Consider the following 22,403-nt stretch of genomic DNA (forward strand, 5'->3'; position numbering starts at 1 on the left):
GAATGTGGTGATCATGTCCCCCCTAACTCTTCTGTCTTCCAACGAAGTGAGGTTTAATTCCCGTAGTCTCTCCTCGTAGCTCATACCTCTCAGCTCGGGTACTAGTCTGGTGGCAAACCTTTGAACCTCTTCCAGTTTAGTCTTATCCTTGACTAGATATGGACTCCGCTGCATACTCCAGGATTGGCCTGACATATGTGGTATACAAAGTTCTGAATGATTCTTTACACAAGTTTCTGAATGCCGTTCGTATGTTGGCCAGCCTGGCATATGCCGCTGATGTTATCCGCTTGATATGTGCTGCAGGAGACAGGTCTGGCGTGATATCAACCCCCAAGTTTTTTTCCTTCTCTGACTCCTGAAGAATTTCCTCTCCCAGATGATACCTTGTATCTGGCCTCCAGCTCCCTACACCTATCTTCATTACATTACATTTGGTTGGGTTAAACTCTAACAACCATTTGTTCGACCATTCCTTCAGCTTATCAAGGTCTTCTTGAAGCCTCAAACAGTCCTCTTCTGTTTTAATCCTTCTCATAATTTTAGCATCGTCCGCAAACATTGAGAGAAATGAATCGATACCCTCCGGGAGACCATTTACATATATCAGAACAAGATAGGACCGAGTACAGAGCCCTGTGGGACTCCACTGGTAACTTCACTCCAATCGGAGGTCTCACCCCTCACCGTAACTCTCTGCTTCCTATTGCTGTGTGTGTTTGTGTGTGTGTGTGTGTGAGACAAGACCAAGGCTCTCACAAGGTGTGTGTGTGTGTGTGAGACAGGACCAAGGATCTCACAAGGTGTGTGTGTGTGTGTGACAGGACCAAGGCTCTCTCAAGGTGTGTGTGTGTGTGTGTGTGTGAGACACGACCAAGGCTCTCACAAGGTGTGTGTGTGTGTGAGACAAGACCAAGGCTCTCACAAGGTGTGTGTGTGAGACAAGACCAAGGCTCTCACAAGGTGTGTGTGTGTGTGTGTGTGTGTGAGACAAGACCAAAGCTCTCACAAGGTGTGTGTGTGAGACAAGACCAAGGATCTCACAAGGTGTGTGTGTGAGACAAGACCAAGGATCTCACAAGGTGTGTGTGTGAGACAAGACCAAGGCTCTCACAAGGTGTGTGTGTGTGTGTGTGTGTGTGTGTGTGTGTGTGTGTGTGTGTGTGAGTGACAAGACCAAGGTTCTCACAAGGTGTGTGTGTGTGTGTGTGTGTGTGTGTGTGAGACAAGACCAAGGCTCTCACAAGGTGTGTGAGACAAGACCAAGGCTCTCACAAGGTGTGTGAGACAAGACCAAGGCTCTCACAAGGTGTGTGAGACAAGACCAAGGCTCTCACAAGGTGTGTGAGACAAGAACAAGGCTCTCACAAGGTGTGTGAGACAAGACCAAGGCTCTCACAAGGTGTGTGAGACAAGACCAAGGCTCTCACAAGGTGTGTGTGTGAGAGAGAGACGAGACCAAGGTTCTCACAAGGTGTGTGTGTGAGACAAGACCAAGGCTCTCACAAGGTGTGTGTGTGAGACAAGACCAAGGCTCTCACAAGGTGTGTGTGTGTGTGTGTGAGACAAGACCAAAGCTCTCACAAGGTGTGTGTGTGAGACAAGACCAAGGATCTCACAAGGTGTGTGTGTGAGACAAGACCAAGGATCTCACAAGGTGTGTGTGTGAGACAAGACCAAGGCTCTCACAAGGTGTGTGTGTGTGTGTGAGACAAGACCAAGGCTCTCACAAGGCGTGTGTGTGTGAGACGAGACCAAGGCTCTCACAAGGTGTGTGTGAGACAAGACCAAGGCTCTCACAAGGTGTGTGTGTGAGACAAGACCAAGGCTCTCACAAGGTGTGTGTGTGTGAGATATGACCAAGGCTCTCACAAGGTGTGTGTGTGTGAGACAAGACCAAGGCTCTCACAAGGTGTGTGTGTGTGACAAGACCAAGGCTCTCACAAGGTGTGTGAGACAAGACCAAGGCTCTCACAAGGTGTGTGTGTGTGTGTGTGTGTGTGTGTGTGTGTGTGTGTGTGTGTGTGTGTGTGTGTGTGTGTGGGACATGACCAAGGCTCTCACAAGGTGTGTGTGTGTGTGTGTGAGACATGACCATGGCTTTCACAAGGTGTGTGTGTGTGTGAGACAGGACCAAGGCTCTCATAAGGTGTGAGTGTGTGAGACAAGACCAAGGCTCTCACAAGGTGTGTGTGAGACAAGACCAAGGCTCTCACAAGGTGTGTGTGAGACAAGACCAAGGCTCTCACAAGGTGTGGGTGTGTGAGACAAGACCAAGGCTCTCACAAGGTGTGTGTGTGTGAGAAGAACAAGGCTCTCACAAGGTGTGTGTGTGTGAGACAAGACCAAGGCTCTCACAAGGTGTGTGTGTGAGACAAGACCAAGGCTCTCACAAGGTGTGTGTGTGTGAGACAAGACCAAGGCTCTCACAAGGTGTGTGTGTGAGACAAGACCAAGGCTCTCACAAGGTGTGAGTGTGTGAGACAAGACCAAGGCTCTCACAAGGTGTGTGTGTGTGAGACATGACCAAGGCTCTCACAAGGTGTGTGTGTGTGTTTGAGAAGACCAAGGCTCTCACAAGGTGTGTGAGACAAGACCAAGGCTCTCACAAGGTGTGTGAGACAAGACCAAGGCTCTCACAAGGTGTGTGTGTGAGAGACAAGACCAAGGCTCTCACAAGGTGTGTGTGTGAGACAAGACCAAGGCTCTCACAAGGTGTGAGTGTGTGAGACAAGACCAAGGCTCTCACAAGGTGTGTGTGTCTGAGACAAGACCAAGGCTCTCACAAGGTGTGTGTGTGTGTGAGACAAGACCAAGGCTCTCACAAGGTGTGTGAGAGAAGACCAAGGCTCTCACAAGGTGTGTGAGAGAAGACCAAGGCTCTCACAAGGTGTGCGATACAAGACCAAGGCTTTCACAAGGTGTGTGAGACATTGCCTGTTCAACATACAATTAATGAGAACATGTCTGTCTTCGGACTTCCAATACAATGTCTCCCTTCTGCTGACTGGTAGCGTGTCAGAGGTGGAGACCCGAGGCCAGTTTGTTATTAATTGGTGTTATGAACATGAGTGGTCGTGGCCTCGGCTGCCTTCACGTGAGTGGTCGTGGCCTCGGCTGCCTTCACGTCATTGGTCGTGGCCTCGGCTGCCTTCACGTGAGTGGACGTGGCCTCGGCTGCCTTCACGTGAGTGGACGTGGCCTCGGCTTCCTTCACGTGAGTGGACGTGGCCTCGGCTGCCTTCACGTGAGTGGTCGTGGCCTCGGCTCCCTTCACGTGAGTGGACGTGGCCTCGGCTGCCTTCACGTGAGTGGTCGTGGCCTCGGCTGCCTTCACGTGAGTGGACGTGGCCTCGGCTGCCTTCACGTGAGTGGTCGTGGCCTCGGCTGCCTTCACGTGAGTGGACGTGGCCTCGGCTGCCTTCACGTGAGTGGTCGTGGCCTCGGCTGCTTTCACGTGAGTGGACGTGGCCTCGGCTTCCTTCACGTGAGTGGACGTGGCCTCGGCTGCCTTCACGTGAGTGGTCGTGGCCTCGGCTGCCTTCACGTGAGTGGTCGTGGCCTCGGCTTCCTTCACGTGAGTGTGGGAACCGACCTGTGAGATTTATATTTATTTAATTTATATGAATTTATATTTACGTTAATTTATATACTTCGATAGCAATTTGTATAATGATATGTGGACTGTATTTCTGCAATAATCTCATAATCTCACAAATCGATCCTCTACACATTAGGGGGGTTTATATTTATATATATGCAGCCAATCTAACTACAGAATTAACTACATACATTGAAGAGGTTCCTTATCTTATAGTACAGCAGGCTAGTCCACCAGGTATAACTAGGGTGTAGACACCAAATTATCCTCTTTGAGGTAGCTTCCATCACCCAGTAACTGGTGCACAAAGTCTATGCATCCTCGTCTTGACCTGTTAAAAGGGCGCTAGCTGTAAAGCCAGAATCCTATATATGACAAGCTATATCAGAGAAAATACTGTACATGGAACATTGAAGACCTGGCTTAATTACCTTTAGTTTGAGGTTTCCACGTGCTCTAACCAGGTCACCCTATATAATGACATTAATGGCCATAAATGAAGATACATGGGTTTCGGAAAGAACACTTAACTTGAATTTGTAGACAGCGTGTTGAAAATGGTACACCTTTGGTTTCCATAACACTACGTCCAAGTAAAATTAACAGGAGCCGAATTTGCTCCCGTGTGAGCCTCTGGTCTCGTACAAAACAATGGCTGCCCTCCTTCCTCACTCTGACGCCTGGCTTACATTGTCCACATGTCAGAAAGTGATAGAAGGGTCACATTTACTCTACTTTAATATTGATAATTAAGTTAATTTATATAAGATGTTTTATGATGGTAAAGTCCAAAGACTAATGTATTTAAGAACAATTCCCAGCAGAATAGCTGGTGAATTATAATAGTATGTGGTGATGATATCCCGTTTTCTATAGACGGTAATTCCACTACAAGTTACGTTTTCTATGGGTAACTTGTTTATACAACACAGCTCTTATCTGTCTGTATGATATTATTGTTAAATGGTGTCGGATTTTCCGACAGTGAGTGGTCGTGGCCTCGGCTGCCTTCACGTGAGTGGTCGTGGCCTCGGCGTCCTTCACGTGAGTGGTCGTGGCCTCGGCTGCCTTCACGTGAGCGGACGTGGCCTCGGCTGCCTTCACGTGAGTGGTCGTGGCCTCGGCTGCCTTCACGTGAGTGGACGTGGCCTCGGCTGCCTTCACGTGAGTGGTCGTGGCCTCGGCTGCCTTCACGTGAGTGGTCGTGGCCTCGGCTGCCTTCACGTGAGTGGACGTGGCCTCGGCTGCCTTCACGTGAGTGGTCGTGGCCTCGGCTGCCTTCACGTGAGTGGACGTGGCCTCGGCTGCCTTCACGTGAGTGGTCGTGGCCTCGGCTGCCTTCACGTGAGTGGACGTGGCCTCGGCTGCCTTCACGTGAGTGGTCGTAGCCTCGGCTGCCTTCACGTGAGTGGACGTGGCCTCGGCTGCCTTCACGTGAGCGGACGTGGCCTCGGCTGCCTTCACGTGAGTGGTCGTGGCCTCGGCTGCCTTCACGTGAGTGGACGTGGCTTGGCTGCCTTCACGTGAGTGGTCGTGGCCTCGGCTGCCTTCACGTGAGTGATCGTGGCCTCGGCTGCCTTCACGTGAGTGGTCGTGGCCTCGGCTGCCTTCACGTGAGTGGACGTGGCCTCGGCTTCCTTCACGTGAGTGGTCGTGGCCTCGGCTGCCTTCACGTGAGTGGTCGTGGCCTCGGCTGCCTTCACGTGAGTGGTCGTGGCCTCGGCTTCCTTCACGTGAGTGTGGGAACCGACCTGTGAGATTTATATTTATTTAATTTATATGAATTTATATTTACGTTAATTTATATACTTCGATAGCAATTTGTATAATGATATGTGGACTGTATTTCTGCAATAATCTCATAATCTCACAAATCGATCCTCTACACATTAGGGGGGTTTATATTTATATATATGCAGCCAATCTAACTACAGAATTAACTACATACATTGAAGAGGTTCCTTATCTTATAGTACAGCAGGCTAGTCCACCAGGTATAACTAGGGTGTAGACACCAAATTATCCTCTTTGAGGTAGCTTCCATCACCCAGTAACTGGTGCACAAAGTCTATGCATCCTCGTCTTGACCTGTTAAAAGGGCGCTAGCTGTAAAGCCAGAATCCTATATATGACAAGCTATATCAGAGAAAATACTGTACATGGAACATTGAAGACCTGGCTTAATTACCTTTAGTTTGAGGTTTCCACGTGCTCTAACCAGGTCACCCTATATAATGACATTAATGGCCATAAATGAAGATACATGGGTTTCGGAAAGAACACTTAACTTGAATTTGTAGACAGCGTGTTGAAAATGGTACACTTTTGGTTTCCATAACACTACGTCCAAGTAAAATTAACAGGAGCCGAATTTGCTCCCGTGTGAGCCTCTGGTCTCGTACAAAACAATGGCTGCCCTCCTTCCTCACTCTGACGCCTGGCTTACATTGTCCACATGTCAGAAAGTGATAGAAGGGTCACATTTACTCTACTTTAATATTGATAATTAAGTTAATTTATATAAGATGTTTTATGATGGTAAAGTCCAAAGACTAATGTATTTAAGAACAATTCCCAGCAGAATAGCTGGTGAATTATAATAGTATGTGGTGATGATATCCCGTTTTCTATAGACGGTAATTCCACTACAAGTTACGTTTTCTATGGGTAACTTGTTTATATAACACAGCTCTTATCTGTCTGTATGATATTATTGTTAAATGGTGTCGGATTTTCCGACAGTGAGTGGTCGTGGCCTCGGCTGCCTTCACGTGAGTGGTCGTGGCCTCGGCGTCCTTCACGTGAGTGGTCGTGGCCTCGGCTGCCTTCACGTGAGCAGACGTGGCCTCGGCTGCCTTCACGTGAGTGGTCATGGCCTCGGCTGCCTTCACGTGAGTGGACGTGGCCTCGGCTGCCTTCACGTGAGTGGTCGTGGCCTCGGCTGCCTTCACGTGAGTGATCGTGGCCTCGGCTGCCTTCACGTGAGTGGTCGTGGCCTCGGCTGCCTTCACGTGAGTGGTCGTGGCCTCGGCTGCCTTCACGTGAGTGGTCGTAGCCTCGGCTGCCTTCACGTGAGTGGTCGTAGCCTCGGCTGCCTTCACGTGTTAATAAGATAAAGACTAATTAGATTCACGACTAGTTAAGGACATACTGTGAGGAGGAGGAGGAAGGCTCAGAAGTTGATGTACCTCTTCCTGGACGAGGTGGGGATGCCCCAGGAAATGCTAGGAGTTTCCGAGTATAAACTGAGCAAGAGAAGGCGGTGTGGACTAGTCAGCATCCTGCAAGACGGTGACGTCACACCCAGAAGACGCCGACTGGCAGCCACTCGTCCCTTCACTTCTGAGCACGAGAAGGGGCGGACATCCTGTCTGTGCTTCCGTTCTTACCTGGGCTTGCTTCCATTTTGACACTTGTGAAACGGCCTCGAACTAAGAATAGTTTAGGCCGAGACTCCCAGCATGAATGGGGTCCAGGAGCTGGCCTCGTATGTAGACGGATTCGCCGTGATGGTGAGGATGATGTGCTGAGAATGTGTCACATCGCGGCGACCGGGAACTTGACCCACTGAGCGGTCGGGTTTCGTAACAAGGAAGGCGTTTTATAACCCAGGATGATCTCCGACGTCTCTAACTTTGTCACCACACCCCAACTGCCTCCGACTGGAAGTATGTAAACAAATCGCGGAGAACTCGCAGTTAGTGCAGTGTTGTCAAGCAATTTATACAACTGAAAGGTTTGTTATATTGGAGGGTCTCCTTGACCCTATGGTGTGTGTCTGGGTTTGATAGATTTTGATTTCACGAAGATGTCATTTAAGGATTTAACTCCACACCAAGCTACCATGGATATTTCTTGTGGGAATTAATTCCATGATGGATGATTTCCGTGTGGCCTCCTTAGCTATCCCCAGCAGTTAATGAGTTATCTCCGGAGCTGCCCTGCAGTTCCTGGAAAATAGAGGGATGGGACGATTAGCCCCTCCTTAGTTGGCTGTTGTTCCCTGTGTTGTAGTAATGAACATCTGGTTCTTTATGCAAACTTTCTATATGTATCTTGTAGGATTTTATTGGGTATCCACTGTGTCTGAAAAAAATCCCCTGGACACTAAAGAATACCCTCTAGTCTCTCGCCATCACTGACTATTTTTTCAGTCGGAGTCCCAGGGAGTAGGAAGGTGTCTCACAGCAGAGACGACATAATTTTTCTTAACTTTCCATCGAAAGTTACGGCTCTGTACAGCCTCCCCAAAATTTATAAAGACAGGTTAGAACAGGCTCATGGCCAGACTGACCAGTGTTGAGGGGCTGCCAAGCACCAACAAAACCTGTTAACTTCATCTGTACCGAGCTACTCACACAGCTATTAAACCTTCTCCCGGAACGACTAAAGGATACTACTGACTTCCTTGAATGCTTGCGGAACTATAGCGACCTTTTGCCTCAAGAAATATGTGTATTTTCGCTTGATGCACTATCCTTGTACCCAAGTATTCCGCAACGAGAAGCAGCATGGCAAGTGGCGACATTTTTTGACATGGCCACAAGATCCTGCACGAACTTCAGGAGGCAGGTCTCTGGAAGTCCCCGATCATAGAGCTCCTACAAGAGGCAATACTACATATCATAAGAGACACCATCAGGACTTTCCGCGGGAAGACCTACACACAAATTAAAGGGATGGTGACTGGGGCATCTAGCAGCGTAGCCAACGCGGAAATATTTGTACACACTCAAGATTTGAAGCGGCCAGACAAGAGTACAGACCAGCGGCGGATCTACCGGCGCTACATAGATGATAGTTTTGGAGTAATGATGGGAGGCGAACACGATCTCACAGCTTTCTTCTCCTGGACAAATGGAGTCCAACTTAAGCTCCGTTTCACCCTAGAAATTAGTGAAACAGCACTGAACGTTTTGGACACGTTTATTTCGACAAACCCAGGATGATTCAAACAAGAATCTTTTACAAACAAACGAACACTCACTCACATCTCCACTACTCGTCAGGCCAGCCACTGTCATTAACAAGGTCCTGCCCTACTCCCTGGGAACCTCACTAAAACAAATAGCGATGGGGAGAGACTGGGGGGGGGGGTCCTCAAGCGTCTCTGGGATTTTTTCAGACACAGAATACTCTGGTAAAATCCTACAAGATGCAGTTATAAAGTTAGCACAAAGAACCAGATCTTCATTGTTACAACACAGGGAACAACAGCCAACTAAGGAGAGGCTAATCCTCTCATCCCTCTATATTCCAAGAATTGCAGGGCAGCTCCGGAGATAACTCCTTAACCTCTGGGAATATCTAAGGAGGCCACACGGAAATCATCAAGCATGGAAGAAATTCCCACAAGAAATATCCATGGTGCCTGACAGCTGAGTGGACAGCTCTTCGGATTCTTAGTCCTGAGGTTCCGGGCTCGATCCTAGGTGGAGGCAGAAACAAATGTGCAAAAAGTATCTTCACCCTGATGCACCTGTTCACCTAGCAGTAAAAAGGTACCTGGGAGTTAGAAAGCTGCTTCCTGGGAGTGTGTAACAAAAAGGAGGCCTGATCGAGGACCGGGCCGCAGGGATACTAAGCCCTGGAATCATCTCAGGACAACCTCAAGATGGTAGCTTAGAAACGAGGTAAATCCTTAAACGACATCTTGTTAAAAGCAAAATTTCCCTGTAAATCCCTGTTCGAACGTTGTACCAACGTCGTAGTTTCGGTGTGTGTTTGGCGGGCATTTGCTCTAGAAATTCCTCCATAAATTTCTTTTGGGTTTTTGAATGGTTTGCTGCCGGTGAGAGCTGACTATAACTAGATATTTTATATCTTCCAGCAGGTCATTAGTGAATGACTCTCAACATCTAACAAGATGATGTCAATAGGCAGAAAACTTAAGCTGTTATACAATGTTGTCCTCCGTTCCTTATTTCTGTAGCATCACTCACTGATTTTCCCAAAATTAATGTGAATATTTCTTCTTGCAGGAGGAGACTGGACTCACATTCCACCGACTTCGGGACTGATCAAAACAACGAGGATGTGATCACTTGTATTAGGTACGATTGTTAAAATTATATATTTTTATGTAATGTAATAGTGTCTCACAAACTTTATGATGTAAAATTCAATAATGTATTGACTGTAGAAGACGATTTTCGACATGTTGGTACTCCTTATTTTGATTATACTGACACACCCACACCGAAAGAGAGAGAGTATTCACCGGTTATAGGTTACATGACTTACTATTTACAATACTTATAAAAGAGCATCTGCTGGAAACATTATGCACCTCACCTATGTACCTACTCACTGAGTAGGCGAGTCCTACAAAATAACGGCACCTAACTTAATCCTACAAAATACCTTAACCTTAACATTCCTCCCCTCTGAATTAAACCGCCTACTGGTTAAGTCTATCAGGCGGTTGTATGACTCTTCGAGATTTTCTCAACTGGGACTCTGGGCCCGTTACATCTGGAGAACCTTCTTCTGAGTTACTAACAGCAGAATCCCTAGCATTATCTGTATCCACATTACCCCTGTTGAGCCTTGCTCTGCCTTCCTGTCTCCTGCAGGTGTTACCCCTTCATTATTAGCTTGAGCATCCCTATTTGCCTCATCCACACCCGATGGGACCTCAAAATTCCCAGTGACCCTTTGCATGGGTCACCCATTACCCATTACAAAATTCCTTGCATATACTGCATCTTCCTCTTTAAACAAAACTTCCTCTCCCAGAGCCAACTGATTGGCCGAGCTAGTTACAGATTTTTCTCTATCTAGGTCTGTCTTTACTGCTACCATGTGCACGTTGAAGAACCTATTAAACAGTAATTACACACATGCACATCCATAAATTTTGTGTATGAATCCACCACCACTAGGTAATATTTGTTATCCATAGGTCCATCATAATCTATATGAAGTCTAGACCAGGGGTTTCCCAGTGCATGGCCAGGAAAGTACTGGGGCCTGTGGTTTCTGATAATTCTTAAAGCAAATGTGTCAATTTTTAGTTACTTCAGCAATATCTTGGTCCATTTTTGGCCACCAAACCTAACTTCTAGCTTCTTCTTTCATAGCATTTATGCCATTATGGCCTAAATGTTCCAAAATCTTACATCTAAGTTCCAGAGGAACCCCCATTCTATTCCCATATAAGAGTATATCCTGATGAATACTAAGGTCAGCCTTTACCGCAGCATACTCTGACAATAATAAATTATCATTCCAGCCATATTTGAGATTCTTCTTCAACAGATTTAATTTGGGATCTCCACCAGTTGCCTTCCTAATAGTCTGGAATGAAATATCCTCAAAAGACATAGATTCCACCAGGTTAACATATTCCACTGGAATACTGGAATTAAACTCTTCTGTAACAGGCAATCTACTTAATGCTCAGCCACTACATTATCCTTGCCTGACTTTAATACCAATTCATACTCAAACTGTGAAAGTAGCAATGCCCATAGTTGAATTCTAGTATTATCATTAACTAGAATTTGTTTACCTCTACCAAACAATCTTAACAGGGGTTAGGATTTTTTTCTGTTCTAGCCTTCTGTTCTGTTCTAGAAGTCTGTTCTAGCAAGACGTTTCCTACCCATCAGAAAATACCTCAGTTTTTTTACAGCATAAACTAAATCTAAGGCTTCTTCTAATTGGTAATAATTCTTCTCTGCATGAGATAATTTCTTGCTAGCAAAACAGACCGCTTTTTCCTGGCATCTACTTCCTGTAATAATACTCAGCCCACTCGTACTGGGCAAGCATCAATCTCCAGTTTTAAAGGAAGTTTACCAGTAAAATTAGTGAGCACTGGAGAATTTATCAATTCCTGCTTAATATTCCTGAAATCCTTCTCATTCGCTGCCCACCTAACTCTAGCTCTTTTTTTCAATAATTTATACAAGTCAGCTAATTTTGTTAAAAAGTTCTTCACGAACTTACAAAAAGTATGTCGCCATGCCTTCAAAAGACTGTACTTCCCCCACTGATGTTGGGGCTTGGGGGGGGGGGGCTATATAGTAAATACGTTTTTGTGAGGAGTAAAGCCCTTACCTGAAATATGGTACCCCAGGTATTCAATGACATTGGTCTTCATTGCTGTTTCACCCGCATTAATCTTCACATTGTGCTCTTGCAGAAGATTCAAAACCTTTTCTAATCTTGTATCATACTCTTCCTCATTCTCCCCACATACAATAATGTCATCTAAAAAGATAGCAACACCCTCAATGTTTACTAACAAATGGGACATGAATCACTGAAAAATTTCTGGAGACGAGGAGAGTCCAAAAGGGACTTTTACACTTAAATAACTCTTTATGAAAATTAATAACTATCAATTTCTGATTCTGCATCTACAGGAGTTTGCAAGTAGGCATATTTCAGGTCAGTCTTAGAAAATTTTGTTCCCCCTTGCAACCCAGGTACAACTCATCTATTTTTGGTAATGGGTATTTTTTACAATGAATTAGGTTATTTAATTCTTTAAATATCTGCACAGATTATCATGGATTTTGCGGTCTGCCTTCAACACTGGTACAATTGGGGATGCCCATTCACTATGTGGAATTGGCTCTAACATATACGATACAATAATTGGCACTATCGTATGCACTTAATGATTTTCCACATTTTAACATTTAATTGTAACGTATCTGCCCACTGTTACGGACCCGAGTCCAGCGTCGTAACACGGAGCTGTGACGACAATGCCATCTGTGGGTCCGCTCCTGAAACCCCCTCTAAATGGACGACGCCATCTGGTGAGGACGGGATATACCGGCCACAGGTGCTGGATTCCCGTCTTAATCAGCTCGTAACATAGCCGCTGCTGACCTCTGGTGAGGTGGCGCTTAGACTGCAACGCCATCTATGGAGTGGATAGGTGGATGTTTGTGTCTAAGCCTGTAAGTGAGGTTCCCTAGTCCCAGTACTAATGACGTGTCTGATTACAGAGTCGACCTGGGACTGCTGTATTGGACGATGAATCAGTCTACCCAAGGCAGCCAAAGTCTCTCCACGAGTTTGCTCTGAAGAAGCTGTGAGTCACCCCCGGACGAACACTGTTGAGAGTGTTAGCCTGCCTGTGACGTGGCAGTATCAGGAATCGCCTTATCCGGGGCTGGCTGGTGGAAGAGACTAGCCACTGTGGTACTGAGAGAGGAGAGTGATCAGCGGAATCACACAAGGCTCCTGCCTAGGGCTCGCAACCCTAGTATCGGTCGTGGAGTGGCCTACACAGCGAAGCTGATTGGAACCTGTCAGCTACAGGCTGGATTGTGGTTGAAGGCCTCCACGACGGAGCACCCAGTGGGACTGTGATTTGGCTGGCCTGTGGCCAGGGTAGATTCGCCGAGAGAATCAAAGAGGATTCATCGTGGGCCGAAGAAGAGAACCAGAGCTACTCATCGTGAGCACCGTGGAGCATCCTGTGTCTTCAGAGGAAGACAATTCTGTACTTTAGAGTGTATTTATAACTCCCATGTGACTGTTATATATTTATTTATGGTGGTGGTGTAATTTTATATATATCAGAACATTTGTATCCCTCCCCCTTCAATTTAACTTGCGTTACGGAACACATCCCTTGAAAGCCTCTACTAACTTGGGGCCGGATTCCCGAATTCTTATAACACCAGAAAAGAACCCGGTTGCGACCCAGTAGGGCTGTAACATAATTGGCACTGTCTCCAATAATTGACAATAATTGACAGTGCCATAATTGGCACTGTCAACGCTGTCTCTAGACAGTGTTGACACTGCAGCACCAGTGTCCAATTTCAAGGGAACTAACTTCCCATCAATTACAAAAATTCACCACTTGTGACTTCACAGAACATACCTTCCTTTCCTTTCTCCGAATATAGTCTGCTTTCCTCAACTGCAGCTACTTCAGATGGTTTACCTTCTTCTACTTTCTTGACCACAGTACCATTACCTCTTCTTCCTGCATTCCCTGGTCGTATCCTCTCCAAGACTTAGCTATTTGTTTTCAAGTTTTCTCTTCACACTTAAACTTGAAGTAGCCACTACTGTATTTGTACCAACAGTGTGATCTGTAGAATTACTCAAAGCTACCCAAAGTCACCACAAGCTCCTCAGAGCCAGCTAGCATTACATGAGTAATGAAGAAATATGGTATATTTACTATAAAGTTGGTGCTGAGTGCAGAACATGATCAAACCTATTCTTACTCTGAAATAATCTAATTTCATAACGAAATTAAAAGCAAATATGCTGCAGGTGACACCATAGGAAGTCGACAGTCCAAGCGACAATGTTGTTGATTGACTTATGCAAGATATATGGTTGCCTGGAGAGTGTTTGCTGGCGTATCAGCCTCCTGAACACAGTGATCCAGTCGTCGCACATCTTTGCTCAAATTGTCGCAAATTTAAGTGCTGATATAAACAAGAAGAATGCGTATTTATATATCGTAATGCGTATATCGGTGTATACTGACTGCAGGTTTTCATTTATACATGTCTCACTGAATATGACTGCATATTCTGTATTTATTATTTTCTGGTTTAAGGCTTCTATCCCTTTGACTAGTGCTCTTGCGTCCGGGTTTAATTGAAAGAGGAGTTCTCCAAAAGTCATGTTCGTTCGAGGTGAAGAAAAAAAGAAATAAATAACTGAAGAATGTATTACACTTATTATAAAATTTACACAACATTTTGAACCAACATGGTTCATTCTCAAGTGATGTTACAGTACAGGACATTCATATTTATACTGTTAGTGGATCAGGTGAATACAAGTGGATCGAACAATGGGGTCAGGTGTGAACAAATGGATTGAACAATGAGTATACATTTCGCAGAGGCTCAAAGCAGTCATAGAACGACAACTGGAAACCATCTCAAGACCTTCAACGACTCATATCTTCACAGACGGATCAGTTGATCAAGAAAGAGGTTCTGCTGGGGCAGCAGTTTACACTACCAACCATGAAGCTTACTGGAGCATGAGTAGTGGGTGCTCAACATTGCAAACAGAATTATATGCCCTGAAGGAGGCATTCACTAATAAAGAGGTTCCTGTTTTTGTTATTAGTACATTCAAAAATGGCAGACCTGTTATTTTCACTATTTTCATTTGTAAATCAGAGGACTGACTCTAGATGGCTTTTTAGATCAATTAGTTCATCAGAGTCTTTCACTATGACGAATATGTCATCTACATAACGGCAGTATACAATTGGTGCTTACCTACTACTGAAGACTCTATCTTCGATAGTTCCCATGTAAAAATTAGCAAATAACACTCCTAAGGGGGAGCCCATTGCTACTCCGTCTATTTGTAGATACATGTTACCTTGCGGACTGATGAAAGGGGCTTCCTTTGTACATGCCTCGAGAAGACTTGAAGTGTGGCTCGGATATGTCTAATTTGGGGGTGCTCTCGTCTCTGTATACTCGTCCAGTATCATTCCTATGGTTGTGTCGACTGGGACGTTGGTAAATAGGGATTCAGCATCCAGGGAAGCAATAATTTCATCGGGCTGTGTGGTTTTGATTAATTCTAGGAAATCTGCTGATTGTAGATTGTAATTGCCTGGAGTGTATGGAGTTAGGAGTTCGTTAAGCCTTTTTGCCAGGTGATAGGTTGGAGTTGGTATTTGGCAGATTATTGAGCATAGTGGGTTACCTGTTACCTAGTAATAGTTTTGTTCACTTTGCGTTTAAGGTCTTCCACAGGGTTCCTCGTGATTCGTTGAAATGTAGTGTCATCACTGAGGATGTCGCTGATTTTATTCATGCATTCTTGGGTAGTAATCATTACATATGCCGCTGTCATGTCAGCTTCTCTTATTGTTACATCGTCCAGATTTTTTAGTTGTTTTGCTGCTTCTTTGATAATATAATAATATCCTGCATAAATAGCCATAAAACATTCAATCTCTATTAAAAAAAACGTGACTTGAAGTTAAATAAACTTCATAGGACAATAGTTTTGTTATATAGATATTAACGTTATTCATTGGTATTTGTTCACTACTTAAACTACCCATGTCTTTTTCGCTCATAAAACACCAAACCCTACACTCTCTCTGATATATTGCTTAATTAATTAATTAATTAATTAACAGAGATTCACAAATAAAGATTATATTTGTATATGTTATCAGAGTGGTAGAAATAAAATAGTTTTTGTGAATCCATCACAGAGATGGATTCATCTTATTAGATAGGAAAGATATTTATATTTTGAACAAGGTTTTTGGCCAGCGCTCTCCCTATCAATGGGAACTACGACCTTTAGAAGATCAATGTTAACTTAAAAAACTTCTTGATACTGTAATAAATGAAGTTTTCTATGTCATCATAAAGACAGAAATATAAGCTGCATGTTAATACTTTTGTATAAATATATATTTATTTATTTATTTATATATATATATATGGCACAACTCTCCTAAACACGAGAGTCAAGTATACAACTTTAGAACACTTTCCCACCAGGAGACTCGAACCCTAGCCAGCACAGAAGCCTTCCAGCAACTGGCATAACAGGTACGCCTTAACCCTCTCCACCACCTGCTCAGACCCTTAAAAGAGATGGTAATTTCGGAGTATTTAAATACCACAAAGATCACCACCTCCCAAGAGCACTAGAGCAAGTGAGGGGTCATTTAGACGTTAATTTCATCAAGTCCCTGTTAATATGGGAAGACACAGTGTCTATGCTTAAGGCACAACTCTCCTAAACACGAGAGTCAAGTATACAACTTTAGAACACTTTCCCACCAGGAGACTCGAACCCTAGCCAGCACAGAAGCCTTCCAGCAACTGGCATAACAGGTACGCCTTAACCCTCTCCACCACCACCTTAACCCTCCGAAATTACCATCTCTTTTAAGGGTCTGAGCAGGTGGTGGAGAGGGTTAAGGCGTACCTGTTATGCCAGTTGCTGGAAGGCTTCTGTGCTGGCTAGGGTTCGAGTCTCCTGGTGGGAAAGTGTTCTAAAGTTATATATATATATATATATATATATATATATATATATATATATATATATATATATATATATATATATATATATATACATATACAAGAAGGTACATTGGGTTTATGAAAATACATAACATTGATGTCTTTACATTCTTGTAAAGCCACTAACACGCATGTCGTTTCAGGCAGGTCATTAATCTAACAGATAATTTTAAGTAGGTAATTTATAAGAAAATTTGACATTAGTAGGTACATTAAAATAAAATTTGAGGGTTATCAACAGGTACATTGTAGCATAATTTGAGGAATATTTAAAGGTATTTTGAAGTAAAATATGCATTCAGAGTAACACCATGATATAAGAGGATAGCAATGATTACAAGGGTTCATGTTACAAGTAATGTACATGTTATGTAAAGGTTCATGTACATATATTGGCGGATTGGGTAGCACTAGATACAATGCGAGTTAAAAGCACTAAGTAGGAATATGAAGGTGAAATTAGGCACTTTTTTTTTTAATAAGGCAAAAGTTGGACAGCTTATCAATTCGTTAGTGAGTGAGTTCCATAGACTAGGTCCCTTTATTTGCATAGTGTTTTTACACAGATTAAGTTTGACTTCTGGGGATACCAAAGAGATATTTATTTCTGGTGTGGTGATTATGGGTTCTATTACATCTGTCCAGGAAGAGTTTCAGAACAGGGTTTGCATTTAAGAGCAGGGTTTTGAAAATGTAATGGCACAAGAGAATGGAGAATGTGTGGAGTGAGTTTATGCATAGCATGCTCAGGCATTTAAACAGGGGAGGGGGTTCTGAGTGTTGTCTGAAAGCAGAGTTTGCAATTGTTCTGATAGTAAATTTTGGCTGGGTTATGATGGGCTTGAGGTGGTTTGCAGTGTTTGAACCCCATGCACAGATACCATATGTAAGATAGGGATAGTTTAGCGTGCAGTATAGTGAGAGGAGAGCAGAGTTTGGAACATATCTGACTTTAGAGAGTATACCAACCGTTTTTGAGACTTTCTTGGTAATGTGTTGTATGTGGGTGCTGAAGTTGAGTCTCTTGTCTAAGTATAGGCCAAGGAACTTTCGATCTTTCTATTGCTGATGTTAACATTGTCTATCGAAGCAGAATTGAATTTGTTGATTTGCTTTCAAATATGATGCTGTAGGTCTTTTCTATGTTTAATATGAGTTTGTTGGTTGACATCCATAAATGGACTTTTTTTAATTCATTATTTACATTATTGTGTGTGGGTTGGGGTCTGAGTAGATGAAGGTAGTATAATCAGCAAATAATATAGGTTTAAGAATGTTAGAGACATTAGGCAGATCATTGATGTATATAAGAAATAGGAACGGCACCAGGATGCTGCCCTGTGGCACTCCTATGGTTAATGGTAGAGTGGGAGAGGTTTTATCATTGATGGCTACATATTGGTGTCTGTCACTAAGATAGGATCATATATAGTTCAGGGCAAGGCCTCGGATTCCATAATGGTGGAGTTTAAGTAAGAGGTAGTTATGGTTAACAGAATCAAAGGCCTTTCTCAGGTCAATGAAGAGTCGAATCTGAAACTCATTTTTGTCAAGGGCTGAGTAGATTATATCAAGGAGACTAATAATTGCATCGTTGGAACTATTTTCAACGATTTTAAGGAGCGGTAGCCAGACTGACCGGGACTTAGTATGTTGAATTTTAGGTAGGTTTTTTAGTATGGTGAATTTTAGGTTTTAGGTGGTAGTAGAGCTGTTTGTAAATAATTTGTTCAAATATTTTTGATAATATACGTAGATTTGATATGGTCTGTAATTGCTTATGTCTGTCGGATGAACCTTTATGAACTGGCGTTACTCTTGTTTTTTTAAGGATATCAGGGAATGAATGACATACTAGAGATTTGCTGAACAGCAGAGCTTTGGGTGCACAAGGGCATGGGAGGGGCTCTTGTATACCATAGATGGTATTTCACTAATGTTCCCAGCTTTGGTTTCCAGTGAGTGAATGATGGACACAATTCAGTGATTCAATGAGTCACCAGTAGGGCTGATTGGTGAAAGTGAGAAAAGAATTTGGATAGCTGCCTGAAAGATATGTGGTAATATGTGTCTGAGTCTTTGGAAATTTTCTGGCAAGGTTAGCACCAAGCACCTATTAAATTCTGTTCCCGTTTCAAGATCTGTTGCAGGTGTATAATCATCCTTGGAGAGTTTTATCTGGTTACGTGAATGTTGTTTAGCTCCTAGGATGATAGAGATGGCTCTCCAAGTGCTTTTCATGTTGCCTTTTGTTTCTTTGAATCTACTCACAATAGGAAAGCTTTGCTTTTCTTATTATACTGGTAAGCATTGTTGAGTACCTCTTAACTACTTCCTTTGTAACTAGGCCATTCCTAAGGTTTTTTCATATTCATGTTTCTTATTGATTGATTATGCCACTTGTGAGCCAGTGATTGTCTAATTTTTAGCCGGTTACTTGCTTGGTGAGGAGAGAAAAATGAGTGTTGTAAAGACTCAGAGTTTTGGAAAGGAAGAGGTTAATTAGCTAATGAATTTATATCCTGTGTATTATTACATTCAGATTCCAGTTTATATTGTGAAGTGCATTTGTGAGATTGTCAATTGCTGCTTCACTGTGAAACCTGAAGGTAAGTTTCTTGTTCGTTGGTGGTGTTATGTTCATGTTTGCTATGAGGAAGGTAGAATAGTGGTCAGTTCCGTCAGTGATTATACCAGATGCAAGGGGAGCTACTACGTTAGTCCATAAGTGTTCCAAGGTAGTGGCAGATGTTTGAGTGACTCGGGTGGGCTTGGTGATTGTGGGGATTAGCATACAGGAGTTCATGCAGTTTAGGAAATAGTCGACTTGAGGGCTATTTTGTTGACACAGGTCAGTATTGAAGTCACCTCCTAGAATGATGTGATTTTAGTTGAGATTGTTGTTTACGATAAGATTCCTTGGGTTACCTGATAATGAAGCTTTGTTACTATCGACAAATCTATAGATAGCTCCTATAGTCAAGGAGGATTTAAGGGAACTCCTTGAAGTGATCAAAGGTATATTCACAGTAGTCATCTCTATCACTAATGATACTATTGCAGATGAAGGTATCTTGGTAATATATAGCTGTGCCACTTTCTTTTTAATTAGGCCTACAGTTGTGAATGGCTTTGTAACCAACCAAGTTGTAAAGTTGGGTATGGTCTTTATTTAGCCAGGTTTCTTTTAAAATAAGGACCCATAGTTTAGTACTTACTGCTGTGAATAGTGCATTTATATCATCAAAATGATTACCACGTGATCTGACATTTTGGTGAAAAACTGATAGGCAAATGTTATTCTGGAGTTTGTTTTTTGCAAGGTTTGCTGTGTAATACCTGCAGTAGTGATGATCAATATACTGGCAATAGTAAATTTGTGACAGCAGATTTAGTTCAGGATCACTATCAGCTTGCATGTAGATGCAATTGAGTCAAAATACAATAAGGTAAGAAATTACCGAAAATTTCCCGATGCAATTTAGTCAAATACTATATCTGCTGTAAATATTAAATAACTATAGTAAAAAAAGAAAAAACGAAAAACCACATTTAAATGAAACAAGTAAAAGTAAAATATAGCTCATTGTACTGTGACAGTAATAACAAATAACAATGCAGTAAGTGACAAATGAAGAAATGAACAATGTAAAATGGTGGGATAAACAAGATACACTTTGGTTGTTAGATGAAACTATAAGGTACACTCTGGTGTTGAGAAGGTTCTGTGGTAGAGGGGAGTCCAGGGATAGTGTTCTGTAGTAGAGGGACTCCAGGAATAGTGTTCTGTGGTAGAGGGGACCTCAGGGATAGTGTTCTGTGGTAGAGGGACTCCATGGATAGTGTTCTGTGGTAGAGGGACTCCAGGGATAGTGTTCTGTGGTAGAGGGACCCCAGGGATAGTGTTCTGTGGTAGAGGGACCCCATGGATAGTGTTCTGTAGTAGAGGGACTCCAGGGATAGTGTAGAGGGACCCCAGGGATAGTGTTCTGTGGTAGAGGGACTCCAGGGATAGTGTTCTGTGGTAGAGGGACTCCAGGGATAGTGTTCTGTGGTAGAGGGACTCCATGGATAGTGTTCTGTGGTAGAGGGACCCCAGGGATAGTGTTCTGTGGTAGAGGGACTCCAGGCATAGTGTTCTGTGGTAGAGGAACCCCAGGGATAGTGTTCTGTGGTAGAGGGACTCCATGGATAGTGTTCTGTGGTAGAGGGACTCCAGGGATAGTGTTCTGTGGTAGAGGGACTCCAGGGATAGTGTTCTGTGGTAGAGGGACCCCAGGGATAGTGTTCTGTGGTAGAGGGACTCCAGGAATAGTGTTCTGTGGTAGAGGGACTCAAAGGATAGTGTTCTGTGGCAGAGAGACCCCAGGGGTAGTGTTCTGTGGTAGAGGGACTCCATGGATAGTGTTCTGTGGTAGAGGGACTCCAGGGATAGTGTTCTGTGGTAGAGGGACTCCAGGGATAGTGTTCTGTGGTAGAGGGACTCCAGGGATAGTGTTCTGTGGTAGAGGGACTCCAGGGATAGTGTTCTGTGGTAGAGGGACTCCAGGGAGAGTGTTCTGTGGTAGAGGGGACCCCAGGAATAGGGTTCTGTGGTAGAGGGGACCCCAGGGATAGGGTTCTGTGGTAGAGGGGAACCCAGGAATAGTGTTCTGTGGTAGAGGGACTCCAGGGATAGGGTTCTGTGGTAGAGGGATCCCAGGGATAGTGTTCTGTGGTAGAGGGGACCCCAGGGATAGTGTTCTGTGGTAGAGGGGACCCCAGGGATAGGGTTCTGTGGTAGAGGGGACCCCCAGAGATAGGGTTCTGTGGTAGAGGGACTCCAGGGATAGGGTTCTGTGGTAGAGGGATCCCAGGGATAGTGTTCTGTGGTAGAGGGAATCCAGGAATAGTGTTCTGTGGTAGAGGGGACCCCAGGGAGAGTGTTCTGTGGTAGAGGGGAACCCAGGGATAGTGTTCTGTGGTAGAGGGACTCCAGGGATAGTGTTCTGTGGTAGAGGGACTCCGGGGATAGGGTTCTGTGGTAGAGGGACTCCAGGGATAGGGTTCTGTGGTAGAGGGGAACCCGGGATAGGGTTCTGTGGTAGAGGGACTCCAGGGATAGGGTTCTGTGGTAGAGGGGAACCCAGGAATAGGATTCTGTGGTAGAGGGGACCCCAGGGAAAGTGTTCTGTAGTAGAGGGGAACCCAGGGATAGGGTTCTGTGGTAGAGGGGACCCCAGGGATAGTGTTCTGTAGTAGAGGTGAACCCAGGGATAGGATTCCGTGGGAGAGGGGACCCCAGGGATAGTGTTCTGTGGTAGAGGGGAACCCAGGGATAGTGTTCTGTGGTAGAGGGACTCCAGGGATAGTGGTCTGTAGTAGAGGGACCCCGGGGATAGTGTTCTGTGGTAGAGGGGACCCCAGGGATAGTGTTCTGTGGTAGAAGGACTCTAGGGATAGGATTCTGTGGTAGAAGGGACCTCAGGGATAGGGTTCTGTGGTAGAGGGGACCCCAGGGATAGGGTTCTGTGGTAGAGGGGACCCCAGGGATAGGGTTCTGTGGTAGAGGGGACTCTAGGGATAGGGTTCTGTGGGAGAGGGGACCCCAGGGATAGGGTTCTGTGGTAGAGGGGACCCCAGGGATAGGGTTCTGTGGTAGAGGGGACACCAGGGATAGGGTTCTGTGGTAGAGGGGACCCCAGGGATAGTGTTCTGTGGTAGAGGGACTCCAGGGATAGTGTTCTGTGGTAGAGGGACTCCAGGGATAGTGTTCTGTGGTAGAGGGACTCCAGGGATAGTGTTCTGTGGTA

At 44.4% G+C, this 22,403-nt stretch overlaps 1 long non-coding RNA gene across 1 annotated transcript in view; it reads left to right on the forward strand.

The window, feature by feature from the left end:
* Window positions 1-22,403, forward strand: part of LOC138352890 (uncharacterized) — a 460,756-nt gene that overhangs the window by 413,446 nt on the left and 24,907 nt on the right. The window contains exon 2 of the long non-coding RNA XR_011222928.1: window positions 9,583-9,654. This is a non-coding gene — a long non-coding RNA (uncharacterized lncRNA). The remainder of the gene's footprint in view (window positions 1-9,582; window positions 9,655-22,403) is intronic.

This window comes from Procambarus clarkii, chromosome 55, assembly GCF_040958095.1.
Source record: "Procambarus clarkii isolate CNS0578487 chromosome 55, FALCON_Pclarkii_2.0, whole genome shotgun sequence".
Taxonomy (NCBI): Eukaryota; Metazoa; Arthropoda; class Malacostraca; order Decapoda; family Cambaridae; genus Procambarus; species Procambarus clarkii.